This window comes from Protopterus annectens, chromosome 6.part1 (assembly GCF_019279795.1).
Source record: "Protopterus annectens isolate FY-2018-M chromosome 6.part1, PAN1.0, whole genome shotgun sequence".
Taxonomy (NCBI): Eukaryota; Metazoa; Chordata; order Ceratodontiformes; family Protopteridae; genus Protopterus; species Protopterus annectens.
This window is the reverse complement of record NC_056738.1, coordinates 492,821,705-492,847,917: the sequence shown is the minus strand read 5'-3', so window position 1 is coordinate 492,847,917 and position 26,213 is coordinate 492,821,705.

Here is a 26,213-nt window from a genome sequence, read left to right as displayed (position 1 = left end):
GCTAATATGGTTCTGATGCACACGGTGACTGTACTACAGTGTACCAATGTAGTGGTTGTGGTCTCCATAATGTTATCCATTTGTGTTGTAGGTGTCCATGTGTCAATGGGAGGATTGTCTGCTGTCATATCTCACAAGGAGTATGGCACTGTGGTGACATCTTGGCTGTGCCATATACTGGGCACATGTGAACACATGTCACAAATCTGTATAACAGTTACTGCCTGTGCCACATGGCTGATAGGTCTGGGGATGGTGTATACAGGTGAGTGCATGGTGGCTGCTGTTAGCAGCCCTTCTACAGTGGACAATGGTAGTTGTACTGGGTGGTACACACCACATGTTTGTGCATAACACACACAGAGGCTTTAGTGTTGATGCACTACACAGACAATACTTTACACATGGATGTAGGTACCTGCGCAAGGAACCCATTGCAGCCTATGTAATTCCACCAAGCCAGACTACGCAGAACAACACATTGTGGAATAAGAAGTCTGCTAGTTTAATGTCATTGACAATGGTACTGGCAGGGTATATGTCCCCTTCCCCAGTGTAGTGCAATCCTCAACACAGTAAACATATGTGTGCTGGTGTGGATGGCACACCCTTACCCTTTGGAGGGTGAGAGATTCTGTAGAACCACAGATATTGTGATAGATAAATACCTAACCTGTTAACAGCTATATCGGGGGATACACTCAACAGTAACCACAATGATGTTGGCTGTGTCCACAACAGCCACACCCAGCTATATATACCAACCCCAGTATTGCTGCACACCTCTACAGTGGGGAAGAGGTCATTTCCACAGATAACAGTAGTTGTGATGGAATGCATGTCCACAGGATGATACCTGTGACATGTTAGCATATGCCACACAGTTCTTGGACAGCTGACCCCCTGGGACATGTATATTCTGCAACCTGAAGTAGTTCCCGCTGCATACACACACACTCTTTCTTGACAACACTGGGACTAGACCCCTACCTAGGTATGTAGTGCTACTGATGTGTGTGACTTTAATTGCACACACCACACAACTTTTAGAATGAGGTGTGTTCCAGGTTACATGTTACATGCAGAACATCCCCAGGCATGTACAGTATGGTAATGGGGGATATAATGGTTGTATAAGGGCAATGCATAGTGTGACATACCATCATATATACATTGACAAACACGTAACAGTTAGACACACATCCGAGAGACCTGGGCCTATCAGTGCTAACTACCTTATCAGTGTGTCCAATGTGTTACAGGTAGGTTGCACACAACACATGCATAACTGGGCTGGATAGTGTTATCAGTTACCTGTATGGTTGAGGGTGACAGCGGTCACCATACAGTGGTACATGGGGCATGTACCAGGGGTACCATGGTGTAATGACAGTATACCCAGCACCCAAACCCACTGTGGATACTGTACGCACTGGAACCCAGGATGATACTCTGACATACCCACCATCACACATTGGCCAGGACTGCAATACAACCCCTTGTCCATCCCAAGAGTGCTACTACAGGGGAATACAGCTAACTTACATGCCACAGGCATAGTAGGGTGATGCATTGTCATGCCTCTCCTATGGGCAACAGCATCACTATCCCTAATACTGTGTGGTAATGTGTATTGTAATAGGAGTATGTGGCCTCGGAATGCTGTACCCTACATATATACACAAATGCACACATACACACACCTGCCAGAACTCAGTGGGTATCCTATGCCTATCAACCCATTTGTACAACAGTGTTGTGCTGGTACAGCAAGGCCCAGGTAGCCTTTAGGGAGAGGAGCGTAACAAGGTACATGTAATGTCTGGTAGAGCAGCAGCCACATCTAACTATGGCAATGGGTGGTGCTGTGGGTGTGAAGGGCTTCAGGGTATTCCAACTACAGGTCTACTAACACACAGGCACTGATATTCTCGGTAATGCACACATACACATTTCTCAGTACTGGGGTGCATCGGTGCAGGTGATCATAGGTGGGTACCAGGCTATTGTCCATGGAGAGATGGGAAATGTAGGGGATGTGTGTACAGTGGTATCATGCCATCTGCCATTTGCCAGAAGGACATCTGTCAACAGACACCACTGTGGTGACCCTCATGGTGACAGTGACATGCATCAGCCAATCCTCTGGGTGCCTCCTGCAGAGGGCCGGTGAGGTGCTCCAGTTGACATGTATGCAACATGTATTACATAACATGGTTAGTGTATCTCTTGGAGATCTGTACCCAAGCATGTTCTGTTGACTGTGATAGTGTAGTTGAGGTATCCGAGGCATGTGGTGCATACAGGGTGTTGAGTCCTATCTTTGCCATTTATAACACAGCTGGGCAGACATGTCAGTGTCAGTCAAGTACAGATTGGCTGTATGTATCCAAGATGGATACTTGACATCTTTACATCTGTACAGGGACTGACAGACATCAGCTCGCCAACTAGCTATGCAGTAAGATTAGTGTGTTAACAGATAGACGTCTGACACCGATAGGTATGCCATTACTACATGACAGCAGCCCTCACTGACATGTGCTATACAGACAGTAGTCTACAGTTATTTTCCACATGTCAGATCATTATCCAGTAGGAAATATACAATCTGACACAGCTTACACACCAGGAACACAACAGTGAGGACTCAGAGTCCATCTACGCATGCAGGGGTGTTAGTTTCCATTACTACAATTAGCAATCTACTCTTGCTTGGGAAAGCACTGTCAGCAGTAGTAACGTAATGATACACTACATGCCAGTGTGACTGCATATAACCAGGAATACTACCCTTGACTGTAGTGTATATAGTCCTGGGTTAAAGACCTGCAAGGGTTGTTTGTTATGTTGCTGGGCAGAACAAGTGTTGTTGGATACAAAGTGGTTAAGGCAGTTTTGAGCAGCTTTAAGAACATTTGCATGGGTTTGCACAAAGCTAAGCAGTGCTAAGGTATGTTTAAATGTACAGGTGCTTACACTGTGTAGGCTTTGCTTACCAGTGCACAAATGTGCTTAGCTGTTATCAGATACATACTGTGTGATACATCAGAGAAGGTATATGCAACAGTAATGTTTACACATGACAATGATATGGATATATACATATGTAGATATATGTCTACATATACATACACATATATATTGATATATATATATATGTATTTATATACATCTGTATAGTGCATCATATATGGCCATATATAGATCTCTCTGTATATATACATATATCTATATATATATATATATATATATATATATATATATATATATATATATATACATCATATATGTAGCTATATATATATATATATATATATATATATCTTTTTTTTATGTCGATATATATGTAGATATCTATAACTATATGTGCATATATATCTATATATCTGCATATGTGTAGACATATATATATATATGTGTATATGTAAACATATATGTGTATGTATATGTATATTTATGTACATATATATATATATATATATATATATATATATATATATATATATATATCCATATATGTATGTAAATATGTATATGTGTATATATCTATATAGATATATGGATATATCTAGATAGATATCTCTCTCTCTCTCTCTCTCTCTCTATATATATATATATATATATATATATATATAGATACATACATACATAAATATATGTTTACCATATGTCCAGAACATGGAGTGGAGTCATACCTCAGCACCAATAGTCTCAATCTTTTAGTGCAAGAGGATGTTTTGTATGTATTGCAGGTATATATGTAGACTGTTGCTACTGTAACTGGGGTTGTCTTAACTGACATGTTGTATGTGGGAAGTCACACCTGCTATTGACATGTATGCCATCAGTTACTGACAGACATCCTAAGGTCATCATAGTACAATACCACTGATATCACAGTAATGATCCTGTGGACTACAGCAGAGACATGACCAATAAATGTGGACAGTCTGGCACACTCTGGTCAGTCCACAGGTATACACAGATCCCCTTAGTGCGAGACATGTGGACCAAGCCTGACAATGTGGATGTCAACAGCCATGTACATGGGTATATCACGTGAATACTGGACTACATATGCCCACACAGTTTATGCATTCACACACTCCTGTCTATCCTGACACATAATAACCAGTGCTGCAGAGGTCACATGGCCAGATACAGTCCACTAGTTAGTGACATACATCTGTACAGCATCCCACTGCTTTGTCAGAAATACATGACAATTATGGTGGCCCAGCAGCAGTACATCTGGCAAATATCTGGACATAACATCACACTGGATAATTACACTAAGCTGCAAGGCATGTAACAATGCACTGTGCCAACTACAGGCAGACTGTCACAACACCGGCCTATATTTCTTATGGGGGAATACACATGTACCTGCAAATATATCAGGTTCTACAGGCATGCCACAGCACAGAGTAACAGACACCTGTGTGAAAGTGCATACCCACAACCAATGTGAACACAACCACAGCCACATATGGTAAGCAAGCTTAATATTACAGTATATGGACTGTTAGATCAACACCATCCTCATATGTACCACTCACACACTAACCCTACATATACTGGGTCATGACAGTGTGGTCCAATGTCTGTCTGTGGTATGGGATATGTGTGTTTTGGCCCTACAAACATGTATGCTGATAGGGTACCATACACAGGAGCAGCATGTAACATCAGATAGAATAGGACCAAGAACAATGACATGTACCACAGTCTGTACACAGGCCACGGTATGTATTTGCAATACACATACTGTTGACAGTCACCATAAGTACACAGACCTCACTACTGTACATACAACCACAGAATACCCAGGTTAAGTCCTCAAATATAACCCGTACTATACATAACATGTCTAGCAGTCTGATATCTGACTGGCTTGTTATCAGGTATGATGTCAATAAATAATTGTGTACAGAACATATGCACCTTTAACTGCATGACATATGTACAAAGGTTGACAGACTTGTGAATGGATGCACAAACACTGGGCTAATATTGGCATGTTGCTGTGATAACCTCATACATTTACTGTTGTAACAGGGTTTGTTGTCACATATGTCCTATGAGGGTTAAGAAGTCAGTAAATCTCATGGCTGTCACCATGTACTGACTGCAATCCTCAGGCTATGCTTTCTGCAGTTCTAAGATAGGTGATCTATGAGTAACACAAGCCACATGACTCTTCAAACACTGGCCAGTCTGCAGATAACCCTACAGGTGGGAGTTTCCTCACACACATAACCCTGTCATGACAGGTATTAAATCATGTAGACCAGCCATATCCACACAAACCTTGTTAAACCAACATTACTCCAAATGCAGAAGAGCAAGACTTACATTCTGTAGTCATGTCTGAAACATCCCCCTCCTGTTTGTTGGCCTGTCTCCACAGTGTATGTTGTTAGAGGTATATCCCACTACCATCTGTAATGCTGTTTGCCAAACACCAAAATGAAGTCCTGCTCACAGTAAATGAAAAGGGGCAACATCCACATGACATTCCTAGTTATAGGAGTGTGTTTCCATGCAATTGCCTATGGGAATGTTACCACAGCTGTTCCACATGCAATCAGCTAGTGGGGGAGTGCAATTCATGCAGAGGCCATCAGCTGATCATGAGCATCACTTACAAAACACAAGTTGCTGCCTAAGCAAAGCAGGTATACTTCTCCACATCCACCAGAGAGGGAGTGAGAGAGACAGACAGAGACAAAGGAAGACAGGGAGGGGGTGGGAGATTAAAACCTAAGCATGTTCATGTCATACACTCACCAGTACAGGGTTTCAAACCCCTGCCTGACTATGTATTGCTATCACATGTCTATGTAGTTATTGTATGTGCCATAGAGCTTACATGTTGAGGAGCTGTCCAAAGGTATATTCGATGGTGAATGACATCAGCAACAGTGATAAAGGAGGGATACGGTAGGTGTAGTACACGTGCCTGTCCACATGAACAGGTGTCAATGTCAACACAGCCACACTCTCTCAGGGACTCACACACATTATCACAGTTGGCAGGGTCAGGATTAAACTTCCTAACTAGCTAGTTTGCCACAATACAGTAATACGTAGGTATCACATGCACCACAAGGGTTATCAGGATGATATATGGGCAAAGGGTATGTCAATGTGTCTGACATCAGAAGGCATGCTTTGATAGGCCAATAGGAGGGGTAGTGAGTGTGACTGGTGTCCAAATCATTTTACTCCACACACACAGACACAGGTTTGCCAGTACTGACATGCAGGGGTGCATTACTTCACAGGTGTGTAGTGGTTGACTGTACCAGAAGGTTGTACAAGGTTAGGCAAAGGGTATACCTTCACATCAGGCCACATGACAATGGTCTGCAGTGTGGTGCAGGTGTGTAGTGTCTGGATTGGCCCACACAGGTGGGTATTGTATTCACCATCCAGTCATCTGGGTTACTATTGTGGGTTGCCAGTGCTGTGCAATGCTTGCCATGTATGTGTTCTATATTCCATGACATGGACAGTGTCTGGGATGTGCACATGACCCACATGCATGTTCTGTGACATGTGAAAGTGTACCTGGGTGTCTGGGGCAGGTTGTGTACACAGATTATCATCAGATGTGCCATTCCTGACCTCATGTCGTGGGAACTGGCAATGGATACCAGGTTGACCCTGCGCCTACATAGACAGCATGATACAGGTATTCTCTGGTGTCAGTGGCATCTCTCCATACAGGGCATGTGTATAAGGCATGATATGTCCTTTGTGGGTTACACTTGCTGGATCTACAGTTGTTGCAGGCATCCAGTGTGGAACATACTGAAGGAGCACTGTATGCAATGATTTGCTGATTTGCCTATTGTAGGCATGGGACAGGGTGCCATGTCCTCTGTAGTCCACTGCAATCACACCATGGTTACTATCTGTGGGCAATATGCAGGGAACTACCAACATAGTGGTTGTTGCCTAGCCGAGTGTGTTTGTGTATGAGACATGAATGGAGAGTGTTCTCCGGATACTACAAGGGTTGCCTATATTGTTCGCCAAGCCATGATGTCACATGTAGGAGTATGGATTGTCTAACCCAGCCTCTCTGCTGTTTAACATCTGTTATCCTTGTAAGGTGGACATTCTGACATATAACAAACACACAAAGTCCCACAGTTGCCATGTCTGGGAATAAAACTCCTCCCTAGCTAGTACATCACACTGCAGCATAACACAGTTACAGCATGCGCCACAGAGATTATTGGGTTACCCTTTCCCCAAAGTTGTATTTTTTGTAGTGACTGTGAATGGCCTCAAAAGCATTAATCCTGACACAGACAAACAAACACACACACATTTACACTTGCCGTGTCTGGGATTAGAACTCCTACCTAACTAGTACATCACACAACAGAATTACGCTGTTACAGCACATGCCATGGAGCTTACTGAGCTGATTCTTCCCCAACAGTGTATTTCAAAGTGAATAACATCAGCAGGCTTGCCAAAGTAGGGCAATGGAAGTTGTAGTGACTGTGAATGGCCTCAAAAGCATTGATCTCTACACAGACAAACAAAGAAACACACACAAACATTTACACTTGCCATGTCTGGTCTGGGACTAGAACTCCTACCTAACTAGAACATTGCACTACAGCATTACGCTGTTATAGCATGCGCCATGGAGCATACTGAGCTAGTTTGTCCCCAGTGGTGTACTTCAAAGTGAATGACATCAGCAGGCTTGCCAAAGCAGGGCAATGGAAGTTGTAGTGACTATGAATGGCCTCAAAAGCATTGATCCCTACACAGGCAAACAAACACACAAACATTTACACTTGCCATATCTGGGATTAGAAGTGCTACCTAACTAGTACATCACATTAAAGTATTTCGCAGTTATAGCACACGCCACAAAGCTTACAGGGCTAATTCTTCCCCAAAGGTGTATTTCAAAGTGAATGACATCAGCAACCTTGCCAAGGTTGGGCAGCGGAAAGTGTAGGTCATAGGTTCATAGATTGGTACTAGGCTATTGGCCCTAGGGCCTATACATGCCTAGACATGACAATTCCCTCGCTATGTCTTCCCACAATATTTACTTCCCTGGGTCCCTGTCTAGCAGGGCAGCTGACATGATCTCAAGTTCCTATCTCCCATCCAATCATCCATGTTCCTTTTGAAGAGGGCCAAAGAGGCACTCTGCTTGACATGTATCGGCAGTCTATTCCTGAGTCTGGGGAGTCTCTGGGTCAGGAACACATGCCTCCAACATGTATTGTTCATTGTGATGACAAGATTTGGATCCCTGAAGCATGTGGTTGTGAGGGTTTGGAATTCTTTAAGTGTAGCATGTCCAACAGCTGTGGGTTTGACATGGCATGGTATGTTAAGCAGAGATCACCTCTGAGAACATATTATGTGACCAAGTATAGCTGGATGATTTTCAGACAGTCAGCATAGGGCATCCAGTTTAGGCCTGTGAGTCTTTTTGTGAGGTATGTTTGCAGCCTTTCTAGTTGTTGCAGATGTCTTGTGAGGTACATAAACACCGGGCCATTGTAGTTTGTACTGGGTCTACTGAGAGATGACTACAGTGGGACAATGGCCTCCTTTTTCCTGGATGTAAAGCCCTTAGTGGTGAGGTGTGCCACATAGGCATAGTTCCTGACTGTTGTGGTGATGTGGTTATCAAAGGTGAGACCATTGTCCACATGTGTCCCTAAGTCTCTTATCACACTTTAGGTGTTTAGTGTACTGCCGCCTATGTGGTACTTCACAGGTACATGTCCCTTCCCAAAGAGGATAACTATAAATGTCTTGACACTGATATTTAGGCCATGGCTCAAGCACCAAGCATGTCTTTCTGTAAGGCTCTTCTGTAGACTATCCACATCATGTGGGGATTCATTATTGGCTCCCAGTGTGCAGTCATCTGCGACCTTTGTTTGCCAGAGTCCCTTACTGTTGGACTGTACTTCAGAGCAGTAAATGGCAAACAAGGGCAGTGCCAGGACTGAACCCTAAGGTACTCCAACTGTCACTTGCCTGGGGCTGGGGTTGGTGTCACCTACATTTACAGTGTGGGTTCTGTCAGTGCAGCAGTTGGCAGCCCATCGGGTGACTAAGGGATTAATGGCCAGATTGATACATTTATCTATGATTCCAGACTGGGGGATGGTGTCGAAGGCCTTGGCAAGGTCCAGATAGACTGTATCAACCATCTTATGCTCGTCCACAGCTCTGGAGATGGATTCACAGTTGTCATTCAGGTTGAAGTGACATGATCAGCCCTTCACAAACCCAACCTGGTTGCGGTCCATTGTTTTCAGGTTGCCAATGTCTTTGTTTTAATTTCCATGACAATACATTCCATGGCCTTGCAGATCAGGCATGTCATACTGCTGGGGCTGTAGTTCCCAGGATCCAAGGTGGATCCCCCCTTGTGGACTGGGATAACTGTAGCTGTGCGCCAAACAGTGGGCATGAAGCCTGAAATTTGGCTATGATTAGACATGGCACATAAGTGATGTGCCAGTTCATTTTGTAGCTCATGTAGTACACAGCCTGGGATGTTGACTGGTCTCATGGCTGCTGTTGTCTTAGCTCTGGAGAGTGTGTTTTTTACCTATGTGGCTGTTATTACTGGAATCTGGCAATCTTTCAGTGTTGAGATGGGCCCTTTCGGGGGTGGGAGGGGGGTGCAGTTGGCACTGAATCGATCTGCCAGGATATTGGTAATATCCTTGGGAGCAGTATATTTAATACCATCCTGTTTTAGCTCAGAGCAGATCTGAGCATTGCCATTTAGATTCCTGACATAGCTGTGGAATGGCTTGCAGTTGTCTTTGGCATCTTTGGCTATATTATGTTTATAACTAGCTTTGGTGGATGTTATGAGGGATCTCAGCTTCTTACTGTGGCTGGTAAGGGAGTATTTTGCATCCTGGAAATTCCCCCATTTCTGCAATAGTTTCCTCCTTTTGTTGTACAGTATGTTTATGGCAGGGTGCCACCACATTGGTTTCCTTTTCTTGGTGGGCAGCGTCTTGGTTTTATATTGAATGGCACGATTCATGCATGAGTGGATGTGCTCGTACAGTGCCTTCATGTAGGATTCAGCAGTCCTCCTTTCAGTTCCCATCTGCAAAGGTGTCATGACGTTAGTCATGTCTGACATGTGTAGCATGAAGTTGGCTTTGGAAATGTATATTATGGAGGTTTCCTTACTGGGGTATGGGGAGGGATGTTGATGTGAAGGGTGATTAAATCATGGGCAGAACTGACCCTCAATGGGGTGACGATAGGTGTGGAGCACTGATTTCCCATTTTAGTAATGACCACATCTAGGATATTTGAGCCCCTGGTGGGACTATGGGTTACTTGATCCAGGGCATTGCAAATTATGACTTCCAAGAACCGTTGGGCACATGTGTTGGTATACAAGTATTTTTCACAGTTAATGGCAGGGTAGTGTAAGTCACCCAGTATTAGGGTGTTTGGTTGTATCATAATATTTCCCAGTATGTTTCGAAAGCTGTAGTGGAAATCATGGGGCATGGTGGGGGATCTGTAGCAAGCTATACAATTTGGATTGCAGTCTGACCTAGTAGTAGTTGCACCAAGAGTATTTCAGACACATTCTGTTGGGTAAGTAGCCTGGTGGTGTGAATATCCTTGGTGAATATGGACACTACTCCACCTTTATTGTTTTTGGTCCTGGTTTGGTGGCCAACAGGTGTGGTGAGAGCTGTACCTGATATTGCAGGGGTGCTCTCTGGAGCCTTGGATCAGGTCTCTGCTACTGCATAGATATCGATGTTCTCCATTTTTAGGTGTGCCTAGTGACTGTGACTGGCCACAAAAACATTGATCACTGCACACACAGAGTTTCACAGTTGCCATATTTGGAAATAGAACTCCTACCTAACTAGTATATTACATTACAGAATTATGCATTTATAGCATGTGCCACAGAGCATACTGGGTTACTGTGTATTTCACAGTGAATGACTTCAGCAGGCTTGCCAAAGTAGGGCAATATAAGTTGTATTGACTGTGAATGGCCTCAAAAGTATTGATCCCTACACAGATAAATACACACACACAAAGTTCTACATTTGCCATGTTTGGGAATAGAACTTCTACCTAACTAGTACATCACACTACAGCATTATGCAGTTATAGGACACACCATGTAGATTACTGAGCTACTCCTTCCCCAAAGGTGTATTCAAAGTGAATGACATCAGCAGCACTGCCAAAGTAGGGCATTTGAAATTATAGTGAGTGTGAATGGCCTCAAAATCATTGATCCCTACACAGAAAAATATACACACAGGCAGTTGCCATGTCTGAGATTAGAGCTCATACCTAACTAATACATCACACTACAGCATTATGCAGTTATAGGACATGCTGTGGAGATTACAAGGCTACTTTTTCCCTAAAGGTGTGTTTTAAAATGAATTACGTCAGCAGCCCTGCCAAAGTAGGGCATTTGAAATTGTAGTGAGTATAAATGGCCTCAAAAGCATTGATACCTACACAGGCAAACACACACACAGTTGCCATGTGCCATAATCGACTCTTCAGCTGACACAAGCATCCTCCAAAAGGGCCTCATAGAAACAGACAACTGGTGCCAGAGCCATGGCCTCAAGCTAAATGCCAAAAAGTGTATAGTCATCCCCTTTGGCAAAAACAAAGTGCCCACAAATTACCACATAGGTGGCAATCCATTAAGTACAGAAGTAATTAGGGACCTGGGGACCCAAGTTGATAGCAATCTCTCATTTGACAACCACATGGCCAAAGTGGTTAGAAAAACATTTTATATAGCCCACCTAATCATGAAGGGATTCACATCTAGATCAGGGGAGGTCATCGTGCCTCTTTACTCATCCCTCATCAGGCCCATAATTGAGTACAATGCCCCTTTTGGGATGTACCTTACAAGACACCTGCAGCAACTGGAAAGACCCCAAAAGTACCTCACCAAGAGGATCAAAGGGCTCAAACAGATGCCATATGCTGCCCGGTTAAAGAAACTCCAGCTCTACTCAGTGGCATACCGCCTGTTCAGAGGCGATCTGTGCCTGACGTATAAAGCCATGTCCAACCCGGAATTAATGGACATGCTGCACCTCAGAAAATCCAAATCCCATCGAGCTACGCGCTCGAGAGACTTGAACCTCAGCACTGAAATAAATAGGACATGCTGGAGGGACAGATTCATAACCCAGAGGCTCCCTTCACTCTGGAATAAAATCCCAGTCCAGGTTAGGCAGAGTCCCTCATTGACTCTCTTCAAGAGGAATCATGATGAGTGGATGGGAGATCGTAGGTTTACCCTGGGTATCACTTCTGTGTCACTGTTAGACAGAGGCACAGTATACTAACCTCGAAAAAGGGCATAGCAAAATAAATTTAAAATGGGTGGCGAAAGCCAAACACATTCTGGCTAGGATTATAAATGCCCTAGGGCAGATAGCCTAGTATGAACCTATGAACCTATGTCTGGGATGAGAACTCCTACTTAACTAGTACATTACACTACAGCATTACACAGTTATAGGACCCGCCACGGAGACTACTGGGCTACTTTTTCTCCAAAGGTGCATTTCAAAGTGAATGAAATCAGCAGCCCTGTCAAACTAGGACATTTGAAATTGTAGTGAGTGTGAATGGCTTCAAAATCATAGATCCCTACACAGACAAACACATGCACACACCCACAGTTGCCATGTCTGAGATTAGAGCTCCTACCTAACTAGTATGTCACACTATAGCATTACACAATTATATCACTCACCACAGAGTTTATAGAGCTACTTCTTCCCCAAAGGTGTATTTCAAGGTGAAGACATCAGCAGGCTTGCCATAGTAGGGCAATGGGGAGTGCAGTGTGTGCATGGGGCATAACCTACTCATCTAGAAGCAGACACACAACACTCAGGCATACACAGGTTTATATTCCACAGGTACATTTATGCAACTGCTAGATGACTACTGACTTGTACAGTCATGTTACACAGTTAGCACAAGCACCAGAGACACTATAGTGCTGAGGGATACCAGAGGCAAATGTCTACAGTGATTAACATTTGCACATTATGTGGTTTTAGCCAACTGGATGTGTGTGGGGTGGGACAGGCCTCATGATGGGAGAATCTTTATCACTGTCTGTCACTCTCTTCCACACATCTATGTATGTGTAATTTTGGCCTATTATAGTGTGTTGTCCTTGGATATATGTGTGTATTCCTATCCAATGTGTGTGCAAAGCGTAACTGGTGTATACTGACGAGTGTTCGCACAAACATCTGTGACTGTCAGATATGCATAGTCCACTGTCGTTGCCAGACATGGGCTTCATTTCTGTAAGTGTGTGAGCATCCCCAGTATGATATTTTAGTATTTTGTTGTCAGACATGGCCTTCGTTTCTCTAAGAGTGGGAGCATGCTCAGTATGACCTTCTGTATTGAATGTGTGAATCCATTCCAGGTAGGTTGTACTCCAGTGCAGGTGTTTGTGTTATACACCTACAGCTAGCAACCTGTTTCTGTGGGATATCTGTAGATCAGTTGACAATATGGGGTCAAAATAGGCAAAGGATAGTGGGTTACTGTAGGTAATTGTGTCTGTGGTGCTTCTGCTACATGGTCTTGGTGTTAGAGATATTCAGACATATGTACTGTTTTACACTGTGATGTTTTATGTCATCAAGTACTGTCAGGTATACATATTTGCTTGCAGTGATGTCCTGGGAAACACAGGGTGAATGCAGCTGTGTCCAGTTTTGTGGTCTGCAGCCTACATATTCTTGCACAATCATGCCATTGTGGAGGGAAAGCTGCAGACACTTGCTGATGGGTCTGTGTAAATTGTTCAACACCTTGGTACAGTAGTGGCTGAGGATCCCATGCTTGTACATCCATCGACGTGACAGTATGGCAATATCCTGCTATGGCCATACTTCACAGCTGTACAGATTCACACAGGTTGCCCAACGGCAGGGGTCATAATTTTGGACATTACCCCTTCACATTGTGGTTTACGAACAGATTTGTAGCCACCCATCCCTGTGTTTGCAAGAAGGAATAGTATGTGCACACGGCTGAGTTTCGGACTTCACACTCTCCATGCCGCCCATGCTCCTACCTCCCCCTCTATTATTCTATCCTCTTCCAAACATTATGCAAACATTATCTGATAGGTTCCCTATAGTTATCACCTCATCCCAGCAGTAATTCGGTATTGGTCCACAGTTCATGCAGTAGGACATGGTGGACATGTTACTGGGATTTGTCCACATGGCCTTGCATTTGGGTTTTGTGGACTGTGTTATGTTGTTATTTGGGAGTCCATGACATAACATACATTGGCAGTACAGGTGAGACAGGCCTTTGGCAGAGGACTGTCGGCCATTTGGTAGTGATGCAGGCTAGCTATAGCAGGCCATTGCATTGTGTCAATCCTACAGTCCCAGACTGCAATACACTATATTCCCCTGGGGTGACAGGGTAGGTGTGCAAGGTGTTAATGCCAATACTTTCTGTCATTATTGATCCAATGGTGTGGATGCTGGCAGGGTGCTGCTTACAGATAGGGACACACCTGCATGTGACACCTGTTCTGCATGCTGCATTCTTTGGCTATTGTCATACAGAGGTGGGGATCATATTGTACTCATTCCCAACAGCAGGAATAAGACTGGAGAGGTACCTGTTGGTGATGGTGGGGTGAACTGGATGCATGTGTGCTATGGACACTACTTGCATCTGACTCACAGATATGCATGGGGCATTCCACTTATGCTGGCTTGTGCAGGGACATCAGCTGTTTCTCAATACTTTATACCTGTGACCTTTGTGGTCTGCTAGTGTTTGACCAAATGACATTGGTATTCCCTACTACAAGCCCAACAAATGTGCTGCTAACCTGTATGTACAATTCCAAAGGTGTGTCCATTTGACAGTAACATATTATACACTGTCTGTCTGGGGTACTTCCCCCTGTGTACTGTTTGTATGTCTGGGCCCACATTCATGCCATGTCCATCTTTCAGATGGTGACACATATTACTTCCAAACATTTACTATAGCTTAACAATGGAATGTGTTTTGCTGGGATGAATTTGTTTTGGCACTGCAGTTGTGAGAAATTGGCCCTGTCATCAGCAGTACTGGCCAATGGCCACCAGGACAAACCTCACCATGCCTACATGCTGACCACTCTCACACAATATACAACACACACCAACCTAACACACTCAGCCCTGCATATTGTACACATGCTACAATCTATCCTGTTACTTTGGCCAGCTCAGGTAATCTGTGCTACTTTGTTATTCTACCTACGCATACACGTTACAACATTTCTACATAGGATTGGTGGGGGCACACCTTACTTGTACACATTTGCTATGACTGTACTGATATTTCAGGTACTCCATTCCATTCTGTATTCTGACCTATCATGCTGACTTGAGGCATATCAGTGTACTACAGGTTTTAGATATGATTGACCTACATTTCAGTTTCAGACTTCTTACCCTTCAGAACTAACATCCCACTGCCTGACCTGTTGTAGTCTGTTTGTGTAGGTCTGGAGGGGGGCTGTTCTCCATAGCCATCAGTCAGAGGCCTTAGCACAGCCTTTGTTTGTGTTTGTCTATGCCTGTCTCCTGGCTGAAACTGTTGGGTATGTGAGCCTTTCTGACTGGCATGTGTGTGCCCTATAGACACACATGTGCCCCACCACATTTCCTGCAGTGGGTTTTGTCACCTTGTATAGTACTGGTTACTGTGGTGACACCAGTATTTGTTACAGATCTCATGCTGCCACTATCGGAGTCTACTGTCTGCTGGCATCACATTCCCTTGCATGTTCACATCCATACCATAGATACAAGTAACAAAACATACTACTCCATTCAGCAATTGATAGGGAGAATGAATTATCTTGTGGCTATGCCAGTATTTAGGATGGTGCTGGAGGGCTGACTATGTCAGATGCATATAGTACACTCCCTATACATGGTTAAGCACAGGTAGTGTCATGTTTGGCATCCCTTTTACTGTGTGTGCAAGTCAGAGAGAGGTGTCATTCTCTGCGTCCCTCCTGTGTCAGTGTATGTGCTATGCATTGCCTCTTTGCCAAGGCCAGGGTATACTGGGCATGCCTCTTTCTGCCTACTGGGGAAGGCTTAGGTTGTTCCTCCTCTGAGTCACTCTGTGCCTGTGCAGGCCTTGGCAATGGTGGAGAGCTGTGTGGCCCTCCCCCGTGCTGTTCCTGCTGCAGCTGTTTCTGCAGGATCATATTATGTAGCATGGCACATACAATGACAATTTGAGTCCATGTATCTGGTGAGTACTGCAAGGCTCCACTGGATGTGTCCAGGCACTGGAACCATGACTTGAGCATCCCAAACACATGCTCAATTATAATTCTGGTCTGTGCGTGTGCCTCATTATGGAGTTCTTGTTTGGGTGTGTGTACATTTCTGATGAGTCTCATCAGCCACGGCTCCAGTGCATAACCAGCATCCCACACTAGGTGACCGTAAGGGACGTCCCCATTGGCAAATCTCTGGTACAGCTGCGTCAGATGCCAGACGTGGGAATCATGATAGCTTCCAGGGCAGCCAGCACATTCATTATTATGCTCTGGGCATCGTACATGACCTGGCAGTTGATGGAGGGGAAGCCCTTGTGGTTGATGTAGACCCTTCCCTGCTCACCGGGTGGTGCTTTGATGTGTATGTGTGTGAAGTCTATAGCACCCATTACCTCAGGGTATTCTGCTGTTTGGTGGAAGAGATGCATATTGCTGGCCAACGCCTCACGGGTGTTGGGGAACTATACGTGTTCACCGGCATGTGCTGACATGGCATCCAGGAACTGGTGGTGTACCTTGGATGCCAATGCTTGAGAGATCCCCATGATATCCCCAGTTGGCCTTTGGAAGGTACCTGTAGCTAGTATTCTTAGGTCTACACATACCTTGGTATTCACTGGGATGGGTTCCTCTCTGTTAGTTCTGTGTGTGAGGCATGGCCGGCACAGCTCAACAATTTGCTGTAGGAGGTCCCTGTCCACCCTATAGTGCTCCACTATCTCCAGCTCATGTAGCCCCTTGTAGGTTACCCTGGGTCTGTACACTCTTCCCCTTCTCCTCACTGTGGGTTGGTCATCAGCATTCTCATCCTCACCACCCTCAGCCTCTTCCACATGTTGATTTATGGTAGCTGCTGCAGTCCCTATCATTTTATTGCTTTTGTTTGGTAAAATATCCTCACTTGTGTACACTAGTGGTGTAGAGTCTGTGGGAAAAAACAGAGGGAAAGATGTTTGAATGGTTTATAGTGGTGTGTTGGGCTGGGCTGCTGCCAGTGTTATTGACTGATTCTGATACATTTCACCTGCCAGCTATGCTAGCTCTCCTTGATTACCTTCCTACTGCTATTTTTCCTTCCCATTGCCTTCCTGTTTAAGCCCAGGGGTATGTCGCGCAAACAGTGCTCAGATGTGCACGGGGCTGCTATTTCCTGGTTTACTTTTCTTTTCCTTTAAAACACGGTGCGCGGTGCTCACAACCATTTAGGCAATGTAAAGAGTGCTAGACAGCGTTAGACACACGCCCTTGCTTAGCTCTGCTAAGCTAAGGGCAATCCCAAGCCACAGGGCTCCAATAAGCTTACAGTATGCCTCACACACCCCTCTATGATGTCAGCTAGCTCTTAGGCTTGCACCATGGTCTTCCTGCACTGACACGGTTGGGTGCAGGCTAGCCATGAGGGGGGATCTGGGATTCAGTATCATTCCCACTCCCACTTCCACTCTCAACTCCCACTCTAATATCATCCACCCCATCCAACTACTACCTTTCTTTCACCTCCACTAACTACCTTGATGATAGCAAGCTCAGATGCTCATAAGCCTAGTACTTATTATACAGCAGGAACTTCTCATTGTTACATTTGTTAATGCCTGTTATGTACTTCACAGATAAATATTCTAGTTATCTACTGATGTACTGTGTTCTTCATCTGTAAATATGTTGTAAGTAATTTCTATGTTAAATTGTTAATCGCTATGTAATCCAATGTAACTACTGTCTGTTTATTTTACTGTGGAGCTTTTCTCCCCGGGCCTCCGCTGAAAATGGACCCACATCCAGTCGGACACTCCCGGTCAACAAATTTAAATAAAATAAAAAATAATAAAAAATAAATTCCCCTCATTTGCATAGGATTGTCTGCTAATGGCTAGTTACAAATCTACCACTGAGCCTTCCCCCTTAGCAACCACTATTCACTGGCCATGTTGTCTTCTGCCTGCCATTGAGTATAATGGAAAAATTCTGATTTTGGATAGAATACTTATTTCAATTTTTTTTTTTTTGGCCCGATCCTGTTTGCGCACCACTGCCCTATGCTTAAAAAGCTGGAATTGGCTAAAAAAAAAAAATTTAAGTTATTTTTTTTTTATTTTTGCAACTGTTTTCCATGCCAATGGCCATATATTTGGCCATTGGCATGCTTTCCATATTATATACACCCTTTATTTGGAGTTGCCATGGCTCTGTTTTGTAGTTTGCAGAAATGTACTCGATTATTAATCGATTACATTTCTGCAGACTACACTAGTCCTGCACGGCCGGCTGCCAGCTTCCTGGATCACAAATTCACCTCACGTGAATGTTTTTCAACTGCAAATAGGGAAATTTGCATACAGGCCTGTGTCCATGCAGGAATAGTGCAGGAGCACTCATGCACATCCTGGTAGCTTATTTCTGGATCACACGGGGGCCATATTGCCACCAGCAGCTCTTGCACTATTCCTGCATGCCGTGCAGAGCTTGCTGAATCTTGGGGATTGTGTTATCTGATGAACTGGCAAAACTTGTCGCGAAAGCGCTCACCATTAAAAGCATTATTTATTACACTTTCTAACTGTGGCCCTTTTTATGCAATGATAAAAAATATGGGATCAAAGCAGAGAAAGGATAACTTCAACCATGAGGGAAATTATATCCTCATGGCAGCATTTAAGACATATGGGAAATTTCTTTTTGGTAAAGGGGGACCCAGACAAGCCAAGAGGAACAAGGCCTTGAATCAAGGATTTGTTGTAATTAATGAAATGAGTGGCAGAAATCAAGCACTGGTACAGTGCAAGAAAAGGGCAAATGATATGGTAGCAAGTGCTAGAAGCAAGGCCAGGCAGAATGCAGTTTCTCCAACCACTGGGGAGATTCTCTGAATCCTATTCAGTTAACACAAGATGAGGAATACTTTCTATCCATCTGTAGGGATGACTATGACACAGAAGATGGCAAAACAGGAATAATTGGAGGGAGTGTTGACATTGCTCTGTCTTACCAATGTCTGTAGCAGCAATATCATGAAGGATGGTTTAAAATCAGTAACACACATTTGAATAGAGAGAATTGAATGCTGAGAAGGAATGATGATGTTAAACATGTCACAAATAATTATCATTAGGTGAACCTTGTACATCAGCAAAAAATGTAAATTAAGGCAGTGTGCTGGGTAGGTTCACCCACTTATAAACATACATTACTATATGCTATTCCATTGTTGTTAATGTTTTCAATTTTTTTTACAGGGTCAGCATTAAAAATGCAGTTCAACTATAACAATACATTTGGATGACAGCAACAGCAGAATGCTGGCAATGATAATGTAGTTATATTTATGAGGCAGTCTGAGGAAAATGGCAGGCAGCCCCCAAGTTGATCTCTCACCCCATGACATGTTAGTAATTCTACAGAAAATGACAGTGCAACACAAAATAAAGCACAAGCTGACATTCCACTCATGCTTGTACAGGAGGAACACCCCTGCACCACTCTACCAGTATCTCCAAACCCAGAGGAACACTTTGAGTTTGATAGCAGGCATTCAGAGATAACCATAGCCACAGTGACACTTTTACAAAGTGGAGCCAGATACAGGAATTTCTTACAGCTACCACAGGAAACAAATAAATTATTGGCTGTTCAACAGAAAATGCGCCATGACATTGTTAGGGTTCAGAGCACTGCCACATCAAGTCAGCTGGAAATGGTCAGAGTAATCCAGGGTATGCATGATGATTTCCAGCGCTACTTGGAATTGACAGAGAGTAGGGAAAATGCCATGATCACACTGATGTGTACTTCGGTGGCAGACCAAGTATCAGTGGATTCCTCCATTTGTGCACTGGTTAGGACATACTAGAGTCAAATTGGAGTCAGTTGTGCAAGGGGCAGAGGACATGGTACATCCAGACATGTGAGAGCAGATCACATGATGATACCATTGCTTCTCAGGACAGTAATGTAATTAGTTAGGGAGAAAAATACAACATAATTCATGCAGACTGTATCAGTGTTCCTTTACACCTAGTAGAACCTCACATTCGAGGTCACAATTATGGTCATGCAGCAGTGTCAGGTCAGTAACTGCAGGATCACTGTATCAAGTAGATCACAACATCAGATCAACTCACTTTAGAGTTCACATGATAGCCCCTTCTCAAAATTGCTTGTACGATTACCTAGCTTACCTATAGGAAATGTGTATGACTCATCTGATATTGAACTACTGTGAATCAGCTTCAAAGACACTGCTGTCTAACTGGAATGGGGGTTGGGGGGAACAGCATTTACAAATGTATGCATTTCATCCCTGTAAAATTAGTATGCACACCATCAATAAAAGGTAGACAAAAAGCAATGGGTTAGCATTCCTACAGGTGGCAATTGCCTACAAGATAAGAGTAGTAATGCACAAAAATTTTCAGGAGAAATTTATCAAAAGCAAATGATATTTTACAATGAGTATCCTGCCAGGTAAACATGCTCTGCTGCCACTTCACTCTCCCTCTTTACAAATGCTGATAGTTTTTTATGTTTCTGAAGTTAGAAATGATTGTGTATGACAGCAAAAAACTACTCTGATGTGCATTACCACAGAATAATCGAACGAGAAATGGCATAATATAATAAAAGCAGTATAATTAATTTTCTTAAAATTTACAATGCATTAATTCATTAATTCAGGAAGTATTTCACTCTTGGCAATATTCATTACTTTTTTATAATTAACTAATCAGTAAAGCAGAACTTATTCATCAAAGCAGACAAAAAAATGTGAATTATTTTTATATGATGCCTTATGACACCACTCAACAAGAGTCAGTGAACATTCAAGCATGACTTAAGTAACAGTAATATGAGTAAATCTTTTTTCTAAACGATAATAAAAAATACTTTAAGATGAGAGACTGTACACCACACAGCATAGCCCAAAGAAATTGTTGCATGGATCAGTTATACTATGCATTTTTTGCAATAATGGAAACACCAACCTGAATGTCATGGTCCCTAGTTGCGGACTAGACACTGTCTCTTTATCTCCACAGCCACATACCATTCATGAGCCTGCCACATTGGGTCCCTTACTACTGCTGTCAACTAGTCATCATTAGTTGTAGTGGGAGCTGCAGTGACAGCATGGCTCATGTCACTACCAGACTGGTGAAGGATCATGTTGTACAGAATGCAGCATGCAGTAAATATCCTTCATGCAGTAGCTGGTTTATACTGTAGGGCACCCCAGACTCATCCAGGTACCTGAAATGGCTTTTCAGGAGGCCAAAACCCTCTCAATGACAATATGGGTCTTGGCATCAGGGCTGTATTATGCATCTCCTCTACAGCTCCACTTGTATTTCTCACTGGTATCATGAGCCATGGCTCCAGTATCCAGCATCACCTAAAAAAGAGAGAGAGGGAGAACAGCAGGGAGTGAGACAAAACAAAAAATATTTGGTATTTAGCAATACATTTTAATGTGACTACTTAAATACAATATAAAAATAAAACTATTTCTCCTCTCACCAACAAGATGACCACTGGACATCCTACCATGTAGGAAGAGGCAGTAGAGTGAGCTACTGTGCCAAATATGGGAATTGTGTGCACTGCCAGGATGCTGGGCAGAGATGTTAGCAATGCACCCCCATGCATCCCATGCTATCTGGCAATTCATGGAATAGCAGCCCTTCCTATTATGGTACTGCTTCTCATGTTGACCACAGGAGGACCTAATTGCAACATGGGAGCAATATATCACACGGAGAACTGTAGGGAATGTGTCAGCCTATAAAAGCCATGCATAGTCCTGAGGTGACACTGGGAAATACATATATTGATCCACATGTGCCAAGACTACCTGATGGAGGTCAAACATATCCACTAAGACCCTTATAATATCCCTGTCCACTCTGAACCTATCAAGGATGTCCTGATTATCAAAGTTATGAGTAATCCTTTGCTTATATTTTTACCTTCTTGGCCAGTGAATACCACTAGGCACAAGCAGCTCAGACCTGGAAACAGCAAAGCCAGCAGCAAGTGAAATAATTTTCACAGATGGCAAGTCTGATAGATTTGTCAGGGCTTTTTGATTGTTGGGGTGTCTTTTTATATAGTGCATCTGTGACCAGCATGGAAAAGCAGGAAAATTTTACTATGAATCACAAATGGTGTAAAACATACTTCATTACCAAAGATTTACATGATTCATTATGTCCATCTCATTATTTTGTATTTGCATAAGCACATTCAAGAGTGCACATTGACATAAATGGATTCTATGAACTGCAGTTGTGCTCATCCACAAATATCACTGATATCCTCAGAGCATTTGTGTAACTGAATACCAGTCTTAGTGTTAATTTTATTTCTCCCTTTCTGTGTCCCCATTTGTTTCTCTTCTATTTCCTCTATAGACAACTTATTTTCACTTTCTTTACCTTGTACTTAATATTCTTATGTACCTTTATTTCCTATATTTGTTTTTTATTTTGTCACAATCTGTCTAATAATGCTGTATTGAACCACATCTTGTACTGTTTAATGCAAGTATTTGCTTCATGGACCATTCAACACATTGAAGATATCCTTTTAGGACACACAAGACTGGTGTGTCTTTGTTCCTCAGAAAACAACACATGGGCTGATCTGCATATTTAATGATCACCTTCATTCCATACAGACCATAGCACATTTCAAATATGTTATACTTTATGATTTGGTGTATTTGCATTATACACAGTGAACTGGGTTATCATCCTGCCATATACTCAGATTACATGTTTTACCTGACTAAAGTCATTCTGTATTTCTCTATATTAATAGTTTTTTATGTTTTCCAGTTTGAAAGCATTGTTTCACATATCACTGGAGTTAAATGCAAAGTTTTTCCATGGTATCACTTGCTGTTTTTTTACCCCAGAGTTATCCACTATCTTTATGAGTATTATTCAAAACTTAAGTTATGGCATAACTTTTCTGCAATGTATCAGTGTTCTTAACTCTTGTGTTGTCCCCCCTAAAGGTAACACAGCACATTGCCATAATTCATACCCGTGCAGGGTGATCCACCTCTTGGAAATACTGTATTGCAATTACATTTCTCCTAGTTCCCAACTTCTAATACTAGACACAGCACAAAAATAACATCAGATTTACAGTGCATTTACTGGAATTCCATGGCCTATGGGCTTCTCATACTTAGAGCCAGAAAATGTTCACCCATTTCTATGTAAATTACCTTTGCCCTGTACAATATCAGCATGGCACCCCACATAGTCTAAGTAGGTCCTGCTAGTAAATCAGAAAATGAGCTCCAGTCCAGCCGTTTCAAGTCCATTAGCAGGGTGCCATTTGATTCAAAAACTACTGAAGTGACTCCCATTAATACAGAATGCTTCTGAGGTCATTTTAAAATTTAGTCATCTTAATTATTTATAATTCTCAATAATCCACAGGAATACAGTTTAAGACTTTCATCAGCATTAGTGAGTTATCTCTCCTATCCTGCTACTATAACTGCTTTGCTATTCAGATCCAGAAAAGTAGGGAAATTCCTATTGTGTCCTGACCAAATTTCCACAAAAGAAAGAAAAATATACCTTCTTGTAAAAGTGACATGCCTAGTGGGTCTGACCCATTCAACAAAAGTAAATGAGCAAGCAAAAAAAAAAAAAAAAAAAATATATATATATATATATATATATATATATATATATATATATATATATATATATACATCCTAACATCACATCTACACCTCAACAGGATGGTGTTAATACTTCTCTACTTCTCATATTCTATTCCTTGCTGAATTTTCACAAAATAACTTATTAAGGGATAGTTCTACCGAAACACAGGTTCCTTTTTTGCAAGAACAAGCTGTCCATATGTGTACAGTGACTACATTCACAACAGGCACGAGAGAGAGTGAGAGAGAGAGAGAGAGAGAGAGAGGGAAGGGGAGAGGCAGAGGACAATGGAGATCGTTCACAGGGAGAACAATAGTGACAAAGAACTCGACAAAGGGACAATTTTACATGAAAGATGGCATATGCTTTCTAATGCAGCTTTCACTAACAGAGATTTTTCCGAGGCACATTTAAAGTTGCTAAATAGAGGATCCATCTTCATTCTGTTACAAAGGGCTAAGATTACTGACACACTACTTGATTTAAGGTTGTTTCTACGGAAATGAAATCTTAAATTGTTATATGGTGACAAGGATGATGAAGATATATTCACACTTAGCACACTTGAAACACAAAGATTCATTCCTAAGAAAAGAAGTGTCTTTAATACAATTTTAAACAACACCCTATCCACTTTCCAGAGTGTCTGTGAGCATAAAGTTAGATGCCTTTTACAGCAACCTAATGTATTTAAATGGTGCAACCTTTCCAAGGCAGAACAACTTGCCCTTACACACCTTAGTCAGGACATAACTTTACGTATTATGAAAGCTGACAAAGGCACCAGACTAGTTTTAATGGAAACAGGACAATATCAACATTATAGAAAACATGCTAGTCGATAATCACTTTTACAAAACTGTGTCTCTAAAAGAAGTTAAGCATTTTGCAGTTATTGACAGGATGCTAAAAACACTTGAGAAAAATAACAAACTATCACTATAAGAGTTTGTATGTCTGCAAGTAAATAACCTGTGCCTTGGCGAGCTAGTTGGAATTCCAAAAATCCACAAAGACCCAGTGAATCCACCATTCAGATTAATTATTTCAAATAAACATACCAAGACAGAAACATTTCAGAACACCTAGACAGTGTTTACAACCCCTTGGTGCAGGCCACCAAATTTTACATTAAGGATTCTTGGGACTTTCTTAATGAGTTACATCATTCCCAACTAGATTTTTCTAAATGTATTCTTGTGACTCTTGATATTGTAGCCCTATATACTAACATTCCTCACCAAGAGGGTTTACAAGCTGTTGAACTGTTTCTTAGTAAATACGCCAATTTCAGCACCAGTAGAATTGAAACACTAATCACATCGACCACAGCAGTTTCAACTAACAACTTTTTCCATTTTAACACCAAGATTTATCAGCAAATAAAAGGTGTAGCTATGGGGTCCAAGATGGCACCAGCTTTTGCCAACCTGGTGCTCAGCAGAAGGGAATTAGAGGGGTCTATATTAGATCTGCGAATGATCACAATGTTGAATCTGACATTGTCAACATGTAAATGACGAAACCGCAGAACATCAAAGAGGTAAATGGAAATCTCCGTAAGGGAAGATTTCCTTTTACTTCAGTGTAGTGCAGCCACGGAGTTGGAATATTTAAGTAGCGGGGAGTGCAGGGGGCCTTGCCCCTCCTGCTTAAAGCAAGTAATTCTGTTTTTTAACTTTTTTAATGTTTTTATTAGGTATTCGATGTTACTGGACTTCGACGATATGGTGTCGATCATATCGTATTCGAAATTCAGTAACTTAGAGTATCTAATATAGACCCGAATTACAGACATTAATCTATCTGACAGGGTTTGACAAAGTTCATATTTATCGCCGTTACATTGATGATTTTTTTTCATGTGGGAGGGACCTGAAACAGAACTAGATTTGTTCATTAATACACTCTTCAACAGTATTCCATTCTTAGGTTTTGTTATGTCAGGTAGTGGCAAAGTAATCAATTTTCTTGACAACAGGAATTCTATAGACAATGACACAGGGTTTCTTAGTTCTAATGTGTACAGAAAAGATACATACAGAAACAAATTTTTAGACTTTTGCAGCCAACATCCATTCTTTATGAAAAAGAATGTGCTTGCATGGTCAGTTTATTAGACTGTCACGACTTATCACTGATGA